The 10,657-nt window shown below is 32.0% G+C and overlaps 1 long non-coding RNA gene across 1 annotated transcript; it reads left to right on the plus strand.

Annotated features, from left to right (window-relative positions):
• Positions 1–1,728: 1,728 nt before the first annotated feature.
• Positions 1,729–3,379, plus strand: LOC118486690. The gene is made up of 3 exons (XR_004879508.1): positions 1,729–1,779; positions 2,966–3,021; positions 3,111–3,379. It is a non-coding gene; the product is annotated as an uncharacterized LOC118486690 (long non-coding RNA).
• Positions 3,380–10,657: the final 7,278 nt, after the last annotated feature.

Genomic DNA, 10,657 nt, shown 5'->3' on the forward strand with positions numbered 1-10,657 from the left:
ACTGTTAAATACTAATTTAGGATTTTTATAATATACTTCCTTACATACAGGGATAGGTAATATGATAATTTTATTATATCATAGAAACTTTATTTTGAAAATCAAAATTAATTATACGTTTATACTTCTTCATCCAAATTTAAGCAACATATTCAAACTATCTATTTTGAACATCAAAATTAATTATACGTTTATACTTCTACATCCAAATTTAAGCAACATAAGACTCCTTTAGTAATCAGTAATATATTTTAAATAAAATATTAAAGATTTTTTTAAATATGTTTTATAAAAAAAGAAAAGAATATAACTTAAGATGTAATTTTATTATTATCATACTAGGTTATAACCCCGTGTATTACACGGGTTAAGTAAATAAAAATTTAAATAGTTAATCACGAAGATTTAACAATTAGAAAACAATATTTTTAGGACGCGTTTCTGATATCCAAACAAACTTTTGTGTCATGTATGATCAAAACGTGTGATGTTTGTCAAGTTTACAAATACGAAAGCATTTGAACCATCAATTAGAAGACCACCTTTATCATCGACTTTCTCAAGAGTTTTAACAGTCATGTGAACATGGACGTAGCATAGTGGGAGCGGGAGGGGGCGGCCGACCCCCCGAACTTTTCGCTCAGTAGTGGAGAATATTTAGTTTTCGTATAGGAATTTTTTGGTATGCACATTTTTGACCCCCCGGTTTTATAGAAATTTTTAGATATATACATTTTCGACCCTCCAGTCGGAAATCTTAAGTTTCGCCACTGCATGTGAACATAAATTTAATAACTCAAGTTTTATTTGAATACTAGTGGTCTTAATTTATTAGTTTAAAAAATGTTGAAATGTCCAGATTAGGCATATAGCAATTAGCCAAATAGATAAGCTTATAGCTACAAAATAATATTTAAATTTAAATTAATCAGATAAGTATAAATTATCGGTAATTATTAAGTTATATAACTTTAAAATTTAATATTTTATGAAACTTTATCCGTAATTTTAAATGTTTGAAACATATATTAAATTTAATAATTTAAATTAAATAATAATTATCTACAATTAATTATGGTCTAGAATAACCACAAATGTCTTTTTATTGGTTTCTTTTATTATATAGTATAGAAGATTTGATTATTATTATTATTATTATTATTATTATTATTATTATTTCTTCCGTCTATATAGTAAACATAAGGACAATTTGGAACTCCCTTGTTTTATGGTAAACGATAAGGGCAATTTAAAACTTTCTTGTAGGCCATTCTCTTCATTACTTATACTAGGTGTACACCCGTGTGAACAAACGGGTTTGTTCTAATAACAATCAGAATCAAATGCTAAAAAAATATTATAACATATTATTTAAATTTTTGTGTTTAGTTACATATCTTTATAAAATAATGTTAAAGATAGTTTGTTTTAGTCTACATGTTTGATAAGCATGACCTAATTTTATGTTGTGTAATAACTTCTTATATATGACATTAATTTATTTTGACACATTGTTAGTGTAAAATTCAGTAAAAGTCCATTGTTATTGTATAATTCAATAAAAGGCCTATTCATTTTAGGTTGTAAATAATCAAATTTCAAAATTGGCCAAAGAATTTGTATCCAATTAGAAGCTGTTAATGGGCTTGTGGGTTGAAGGCCCTGTGTTTGAAATATAGCCCTAAAGACATTTTGAATGGAACATTTACGTCTTTCGGAACTAACTTCCGAGAACGAAGAGAGAGCTTTCTTCAAGATCTTTGGCAAACGAATCCACAGGTAATCATCTATATGCATCAATCGAAGAGTTTGTTGTAAAATCTTCTCTTCTGGTAATTTATTATACCACGGTAGTATATATTCGGCTCTTGGGTGTTTATTCTATGACTTATACTTCTGATTTTCATATTGATGAACGATTGAAGTTAATAGTTGTAGGCATTGATGATCGATTGAAGTTAATAGTTTTAGTATTTGTCAAATTATTTTATTTCACCTCAATTAGGGCAATGTTAAAAAGGACTGTTTATTAGACTTTGTATGAAGATTTTGTACGATTATGTATGGAATGATATTTGCTGAACTGGACCAAGTTACCGCAAGTCTAGACTAATAACAGATTATGCTCGAGTAACAATATACATATTTAATAGAATTTTGATTTGATTTTCTAAAAAAATAGTATAATTCTGAAATGCTTTTTGACTGTAATTCTGAAATGTCAGCTACTTGTGGATTCTAAAATCGTTCTAAATCGTATCAAGTTACATGGGAATTATAGTGCAGATTTAATATACATTTTATGGATGTATGATTGAAGATTTGTGATGTACATATGACTGGCTGTTATGTAATGGTCTAAATTTTGTTAGTGGACCTTATAAAACAACATATATCAAAAATCAAATATGTAGAAATAATGAAAATCTGCAAGTTTATGTTGTTTAGTCTTCAAATTTTGTATAAAGATTTTGTATAAAATTTTGTATAAAAATTTTGTAAGACTATGTTGTTTATTATAATTTTAGTTTGTGTTTTTGATATTGAAATAGTGCGGATATATACTTTTGGGTTGGAACAATATATTGTATTATTGCTTAGCAACAGGGTTTTATAGCAACAGTTGATTGTATTAAACAGTAGATTGAGTGTGCGTTAGGAACAGTAAATTGCACTCAATAGTAGATTGAATGTCATTTAGGAACAGTAGATCGGCTTCCTGGGTAGCAACAGGAGTTTTGGTTGATTATTCAATCAATGAGCTAGATGATACATTTATGTTTTCAAGTCTTTTTTTTTTTCGTCATTCATATTCAACAGTTATTGGCACTATTTCAGTTTAGATGATACATTTATGTTTTCAAGTCTTTTTTTTGTATTCTTAACATTTTTTTGAATAATCTCTTAATATTTTATTCTTTTATTTATTAATGATATTAATACAATTTTATTTGATACTTCAAAGTTATAAGGATGTATGGTTTTGCATGTTACATGGAGGACAACCAAAGAAAATGTTTGGTTAGTACCCTGCTCTCGGTTATGGTAAATTTAGTTTTCTTTATAATATCATATTACACAATTTCTAATTTTAATTTATTTATGCATAGGTTCTCCCAAAAAAAAATATAAAGAATGGATAACAGACTTTAACTATCCATTGGGCTTTGTGAAAATGCGGACAACGAATGGGCAGGTCTTTGAAGTGAAGGTATATGAGTTAGCAAACTTCTGTTATTTTTACAATGGGTGGTATTCTGTTGTTGAAACTTTGAAGCTACAATCTGGATCCTGGCTGGTATTTCAGTATGAAGAAGCATTATCAAGTTTCCGAATATTTTATTTCTATGACAATATTGAATTTGCTCCATCTGATTATTTTTACTATAGACCCAATGGTGCTTTTGATAAACCGGATGCTATGGTATGTAGTTCACAATCTGAATTCATTATATTGATTATGGTTTGTTATTTATTTATTGTTAGTATATATATTACTAATGTCTAACTTTTTTTCATTGAAGCATATCAATCGTTTATTTGTACATCACAAGATGGACAATACCATCCCAAACTATCCAGTAGTTATTAGAGGTCCTGGAAAGCTTAAAGTGTTTGTTCGAATGGAAGTTTTTGACAATCAGCTTTACATAACAACTGGATGGGATCGGATTAAGAAGAAATTGTCAATAACTGATGAGCATATGCTTGTGTTTGAAATGATTGATCTTCACAATTTTGATATGTTCGTTTTCAATTGTTCAAAGAATGCTGATTTAGTGTTGCCGCCGGAATTATATGCTGCTGCTGTTAAGGAAGAAATTGAAGAAGACGTTATTAGTATTTCTGATGCTGAAGATGTGGATGAGGTTAGTAATCGCACAGAAGCTAATATGCTCCCTGTAGCCAGGAATGAGGAAACTATTCCAATAGTTTTCCGTGTGGACAATCATTTTGTACCAAATGATGGAGAGGTGGAGATTGAAATTCCAGATGATCTACTTATATTAGATGAAGTCAATCCTATATCTTCATTGATCTCATTCACATATCCGGATATGCAAAACTTTATGTGGGATTCAAATTACTTTCAACAAAGAGCCATTCTTGCTCCCACAAATGATGTTGTTGATTCAATAAACACAGAACTGTTAAATAGTATCGTTGGTCAAGAGAAGATATATCTAAGTTCGGATTCTTTATGTGATACTGAACAACATTCCGACCTTGACATGGCATTGTTTCCTCCGGATGTGCTAAACAAAATGCATTTGTCAGGATTACCTAACCATAAATTGGTTCTTAAGGTTGGAGCTCCGGTAATGTTACTTAGAAACATTGATCAAACAAATGGTTTGTGTAACGGTACACGGCTTCAAGTAACAAAACTTGGAAAACTTGTAATTGAAGCAAAGATTATTACCGGAACTAATATAGGTCACCATACTTTGATTTCAAGATTGAAAATGACACCAAGTGATAAAAGATTACCAGTGAAAATTGCTCGAAGACAGTTCCCATTATCCCTGTGCTTTGCAATGACCATCAACAAAAGCCAGGGACAATCACTTGAACGTGTAGGACTATATCTTCCACGTCCGGTTTTTAGTCACAGGAAACTATACGTAGCTGTATCTCGAGTAAAGAGCAGGAGTGGTTTGAAGATTTTGATATGTGACAGCGAAAAACAAGTATCTAAAACCACAACTAATGTGGTCTACAAAGAAGTTCTACAAAATCTGTAGTGCTCGTAAAAATATCATTTTGTATAAAACTCTTTTTCATGTATGAATGAATATGTTATAATCTTTTGAATATCCTATCAATATGTTTCTTTTATCTAATAATAATGATTGTTATTAATATTGTTTTAACAAAAAGTAGACATGTTTAAACTGTGATAGATTTAATAGTTATAAGACAATGAAAGCCAAATAATAATAATAATATATACAAAACACAAGGAATCACTAATGCGTGTAATACTTCCATTCATTAGTCATTAGGAAGAATACATGCTTTTAATACATTGAAATTTTAGTATTTGATTAACAAAAAAAACTGATCTGTATGTACACCCTTCGTACCACAGGGTCAAAACTGCCGGTTTCAACTATTACAAAACAGTTTTAAGTAAACCTAAAAACCAAAAACCATATACAAAAAACATTGTTTCCATACATCATAACATCAACTCCAACAGCCATACAAGCATTCAGTCAAACAAGAAAATACCTTTACCCATCACGAACTTAAGGGTAAATTTTTCACGAGGAACCATCTTTTTGTCCTTCACAAAATTCTTCATGTTTTTTATGTAAAAACGACCATCCGGAGCCTCGATTCCCACTTGAACATCCCAAACATTACCTTCAGCATCTACAATCTTTAAACACCTCTTCCTATCCAAGCCAATTTTTTTAGCAAGATGTTTTTTAATGCGCTGTAACAAAAAAAAACAAATTATGTTAACAAAGATAATATAATGATATCATTAATACATCCTAAAGATCGTAAGTACTTTCTCATGTTTTGAGTTAGTTTGAGTAATTGACAATCATGCCATATATAAGAAAAATTCAATGAAGAATTTACAATCATGCTTCTAGTACCTTTTGGAATGACCAGAAGGATTTGTCTAAAATCACCGCCAAAAAGGACTATCTTTCCGCCAAAAGGCTTGGACTGCAAGGACGAATTATTGGAACGGACTATATATCTCATTGTTCTATCCAAAGCTTCAAAACAATGCTTATGTGTCATTGGCGCTTCATCCCAAATTATCATCTTAGTTTCTTTTATTAAGCCTCCTAGCTCACTGTTCGGTTCTATAGAACATATAGAATCCTCGTTAACGTTTATCGGAATAACAAATCTGGAATGAGCTGTTCTACCGCCATCTAATAGGAATGATGCAATACCACTGGATGCAACATTCAAAACAATTTCACCCTTGGAGCGTAACGCAGCTGCAAATGTTTTCCATAGAAATGTTTTCCCAGTTCCACCGTAACCATATAGAAAAAAAACACCTCCATTTCCTTTAGCAACTGCATTCATGACAGTTTGATACACTTTGTGTTGTTCATCAGTTAAAGATTTTAAGAAAGATGCAAGTTCCTTTTTTAAGCTACTCCGATCATAGGAAAGTTCTTTCATTATCATTTGATTGTTCAATGCTGAAATGTAGTTCCCAGGAACATTCGGCATGTCTGAAAAGCAGCTTAACGTACTTCCATAAGCAAGTAACAATTTTTCAATATGTGATAGGCAAATGTTTTCAATCTCTTCCTCTGGAAGAACCAAATCTGAAAAATAAAACAGATGTTTGGTAATTAGCATATAAAAATATTTAATTACAAACGGAATAGAATATTTGAGCTTTATTTAAAGTTTTAAAATTACCAGAAATACCAGTAACCTTCCGTTGCTGGTATAATATATCTTCACACAACAGAGATTTTGTTTGTCTCCAGAAATGACCAGGCCTAGAAATGGAATTTGACATCAACAGCATTACAAAAAATGTACGCAAGAAATCAGAAGTGGACCATGTGCTTGCTTCCTCCATGGCAATTATATACTCATTATCATCATCCAACAGACCGCGAGCGAGGCACGCATCTTTAAAGGTAGGATAAATTTTTCCATCAACTGTTTTTATATCATCGAAACTCATTGGTCCTATAACGTGATTCAATAAAATTCTCAAGAAATAACAATCACCAAGTGATGGAGGTACATAATGTATCCTACCAACGGCACCAAAAGGTCTTTTTCTACGAATCTACTTTCGTTCTTTACGTATCCATACAAAGTGTCTTGGAAACTCTATATACTTCAATGTTCTAGCGAATGCATCCATTTGGTTACATTTCATCCATTCTGTAAACATAGACATTTTCACAGTTGGGTTACTAACCACGTCACACAAGTTTAAATTATCGTCATAAACAATAGCCTGACCATCTTCGCAATGAAAGGCAATATTTCAACAGATGGAAGTCGATAGTGTATGTCAAACTTGAAGATTCTCCAAGCAGCTTCACATGCTGAAACATATCTACAATCAAGATATGCTTTAACTTCATCTACTTCTGTTTTGTTTGACGGATTTTGATTATTGGTCATTTCCTCATTTTCCTTGTTCTTGCCAGCAGTTGTCGTACTTTGGTAAACAGAAGCTGTCACTCTATCTGGACCCTTATTAATGTATTTGAACAAATATTTGATGGATCCTGTTTGGTTACACCACTCAACATTTATGTGACACTGATACTTTTTGAGTAACATAGCATTGTATGGAACTACAAACCTATTGTCAAGCAACACGCCATTTTTTTCTACAGTGTTACATGTTTGACGACGACGGTAGATAGGATATCCTTCAGAATCAACACAAGTCTCATCTACATACTTTTTCGGAAACTTCTTTGAACATTTTAAATTAACCATGCATGGACAATGAGGGTTGTCTGTACCACACGGACCGTGCATCATAAACTGTTTGACAAGTTCATACAGTTCAGAATCCGTCTCTTGGTCAGGTATTTCAGCACTAATAGCCAAATCAATTTCTTTAGCAGTTGGAAACTTGTTCTTGGCACTTAAGAACAAACATATATGAGCATGAGGTAGGCCACGTTTCTGAAATTCGATTGTATAAATAACTGAAATATTACATGAAAAAAACTGTTATTAAAGAATTTATGGTTGACAAATTAATTAAAACATTTCACAATCACTTACTTGCTTGTATCTCACCAAAGAATTTATGTTTCTTGAAATCTTGAATTAGGTGATTGATTTTAATTTTGAATACACGTGAGATAATATCCGGTCTGTCTTGAGGATTCAGCCGTTTGTCTTTTAAACATCTATAAATCTCAGGCCAATTGGGATTACAGGTGACTGTTATGAAGAGATCCGGATATCCTACAGCTTTGCAGATTGACATAGCATCTAGGTACTTTTGCATCATATATCTCGATCCGCCGGTAAATGATGAAGGCAAAAAAATTCGTTTTCCACAGTTTGACGCATCGCTTTCTCCACTTTGAACACTTTGATTTAAATTCTTAAAGGTTTGACTTCTAAGTTTGGGTTGTTGTGTCTTTATGTAAGCTAACCGTGCAGATTCTATCATTGTATAAGCATCAACCACAAACTGTTGGAATAGCTTTTGAGCATTGAGTAACAATGAAAAGTGGTTGGGTCTGTCTTGTAGTCTGTAACTAAAAAATTCTCTCATTGTCGTGCTGGTTCTAACTATATCAGAATCAACTGAAATACCTCGATGTTTAATACCAAGTCTAAATCCATTTTCTGCATATGGGAAAATAAGTGGATATTGCAATGCAAGATAAGAGGGATGAAGCTCACTAATTCTCTGAAGACCGCCTGATCTTGTTTGGACTATGATATCTCTTTTATCAAAGGCTCCATCAAAATCACCAATTATTAATGCAGCAATTTCTTCAGATGTAGGCAAGTTAAAAGTTCTACCATCCTTATCCCTTGTTCCAATGAGCTTGAGTCTTACATCTTGCCACTCATTTTCTTTAAAACAATCTCGTACCATTCTAAATGACTTCACAAGTGGATTACAAGAATCCAACATTTTTTTAACACTGGATATGATGGAAAGATCAAGGAGTTGTTTTGTAGTTGTTTTGGAACCTTCCTTGACACTATGTAGAAAATTATTTTAGTACATATTAGTGAATTGTTAATTTACCTTACAGCCTTTTGACGATTAAAATCCTCGTTTTGGGAATCATAAATATAAAGCTGTGAAAATTTGGGCTCTTCACCCTCATTTGGTAGCAGAGTACCAATGCGATGGTAATTTTGTCCTTGTAATCCAAAAACATAAGGACCTCTGCTTTTTTGAAAACTTTTAGAAACCTTGCCACTAAGAGATGTGAAGGAAAACATCATGTTATATGCTCGAATATTATTCATGAAATTGCGGCTTTCAGACGAACTTCTTTTGTAAAGTTTTTCAAGAAATGGAGGAGGATCAGGTGAGGGCGGCAATTCAACGTCTCCGTTCGAACAACAAAGAGAAAAAGCCGATTTCTTAGAATCCAAATTCCCCCTAAGCATTTCATCTTTCCAAAGCATTGCATGACAGTAAGAACATGTAAAAATAGCATCTCCATGATCAACGTACTCTACAAAATTATATAGATACATAAAAAAGATGATTATATAAGAGAAATATTAGGAGATGTCAGTGTTATCTGGAAAAAATACTTTGATAGGTTAAAAGAGGGTATGTACCTCTTGCAATTCCGGAAATGTTTTTTACAACAGAAGATGGTAAACGATCAGAAGAATTGGAATCATCACAGTTAGAGCTTTCACCAGGGTAAGAGTTTTCTTTTCCTGCCGTTTCATTTTAGAAATGACCATTAAACTCAGTTTCAACAGGCAGGAGGATATGGAATACATTATTCAAAATACAATGAATCAGAAACGTATATTTAGTCAGATTGCTAAAAATAAACCACATACCATTAGTACCTACTACCGAACACTTTGGCAAACGTCGTGAAGTTCTAATATCAATATTCGGAGGAGTTGGAATATGACTTCCACGGGAACTTACTGTAACACGATCCACTTTCAAGAAAAAAATATACAAATGTTATACAACTTCGAGGAACATTCAATGAATGATTAACAGTAATAAGAAAACTCTAAAGAACTTACAGTTTGTAATATTCATTAAAGGACTGCTCTGAATATGATGATTGGATGATGCAGGTGGTGTAACCATTGAAGTTGCCCTCCTTTCATCACCTTCAATAATTTTCAATCTTTGTTTCCTCTTTCTAGACTCATGCACACCATAATTAGCATTTTCCAATTGTCCTAAAAATTGAAACAAAGTGACAAGGTCAAATATGATATCATACCTTAAAAAAATATGATTTATAAACTTACCAAAACTGGATGAAGTCAAATGAATCCTACTAACACATGATGGATCTAACTTGGCAGGCGTGTGACATGCTGTACATGACGAGATTTGGTTAATTCCAGCAATAAATAGTTACAATTTTCACATTTTTTACAATCAGTATGTAAAACAATTTGAAAAGTACCAATAGAGTTGTTTACCCATATTTGTAGAAGAGGATTCGGACGACATTACAGTTTGACTGTGATTTAAGTTCCTTGGCTTGTAATATAGACTTGAGGGTTCATACAGACCTTTTGATGATACTGGTTGTTATAGATACGCAAATAGATTTCAGTTAATATAACATTAAAATTATATACGTATTATGAAAAACAATCATCAAAAACAGACCTCCATTATCGTTTGTAGTAATAAGAACATTGGTCGGAAGTGTATGAATAATAGGAGATGTCTGTAGAGAGTGAGACACACCACTGTTTTTACGCTTATTCAGAATAGACTTTCTTATCCTCCTTGACTCTTTGGACATTTGGGTACTGCATTGTGGAAAACACTTTCTATCTCTTGCTATAAAATTCTTATTATTCTCCATAACTATACATAAGAATTGGGAAAATATAGTTGATTTAGGGCTAGCTACAAGTAATTATTGTAACCACTGTCCAAAAAATCAATTTTTTTAACATATAGTGATGATTGAACATCCACATTAAAAACCTAAATAAA

Source organism: Helianthus annuus, chromosome 14 (assembly GCF_002127325.2).
Source record: "Helianthus annuus cultivar XRQ/B chromosome 14, HanXRQr2.0-SUNRISE, whole genome shotgun sequence".
Lineage (NCBI taxonomy): Eukaryota > Viridiplantae > Streptophyta > Magnoliopsida > Asterales > Asteraceae > Helianthus > Helianthus annuus.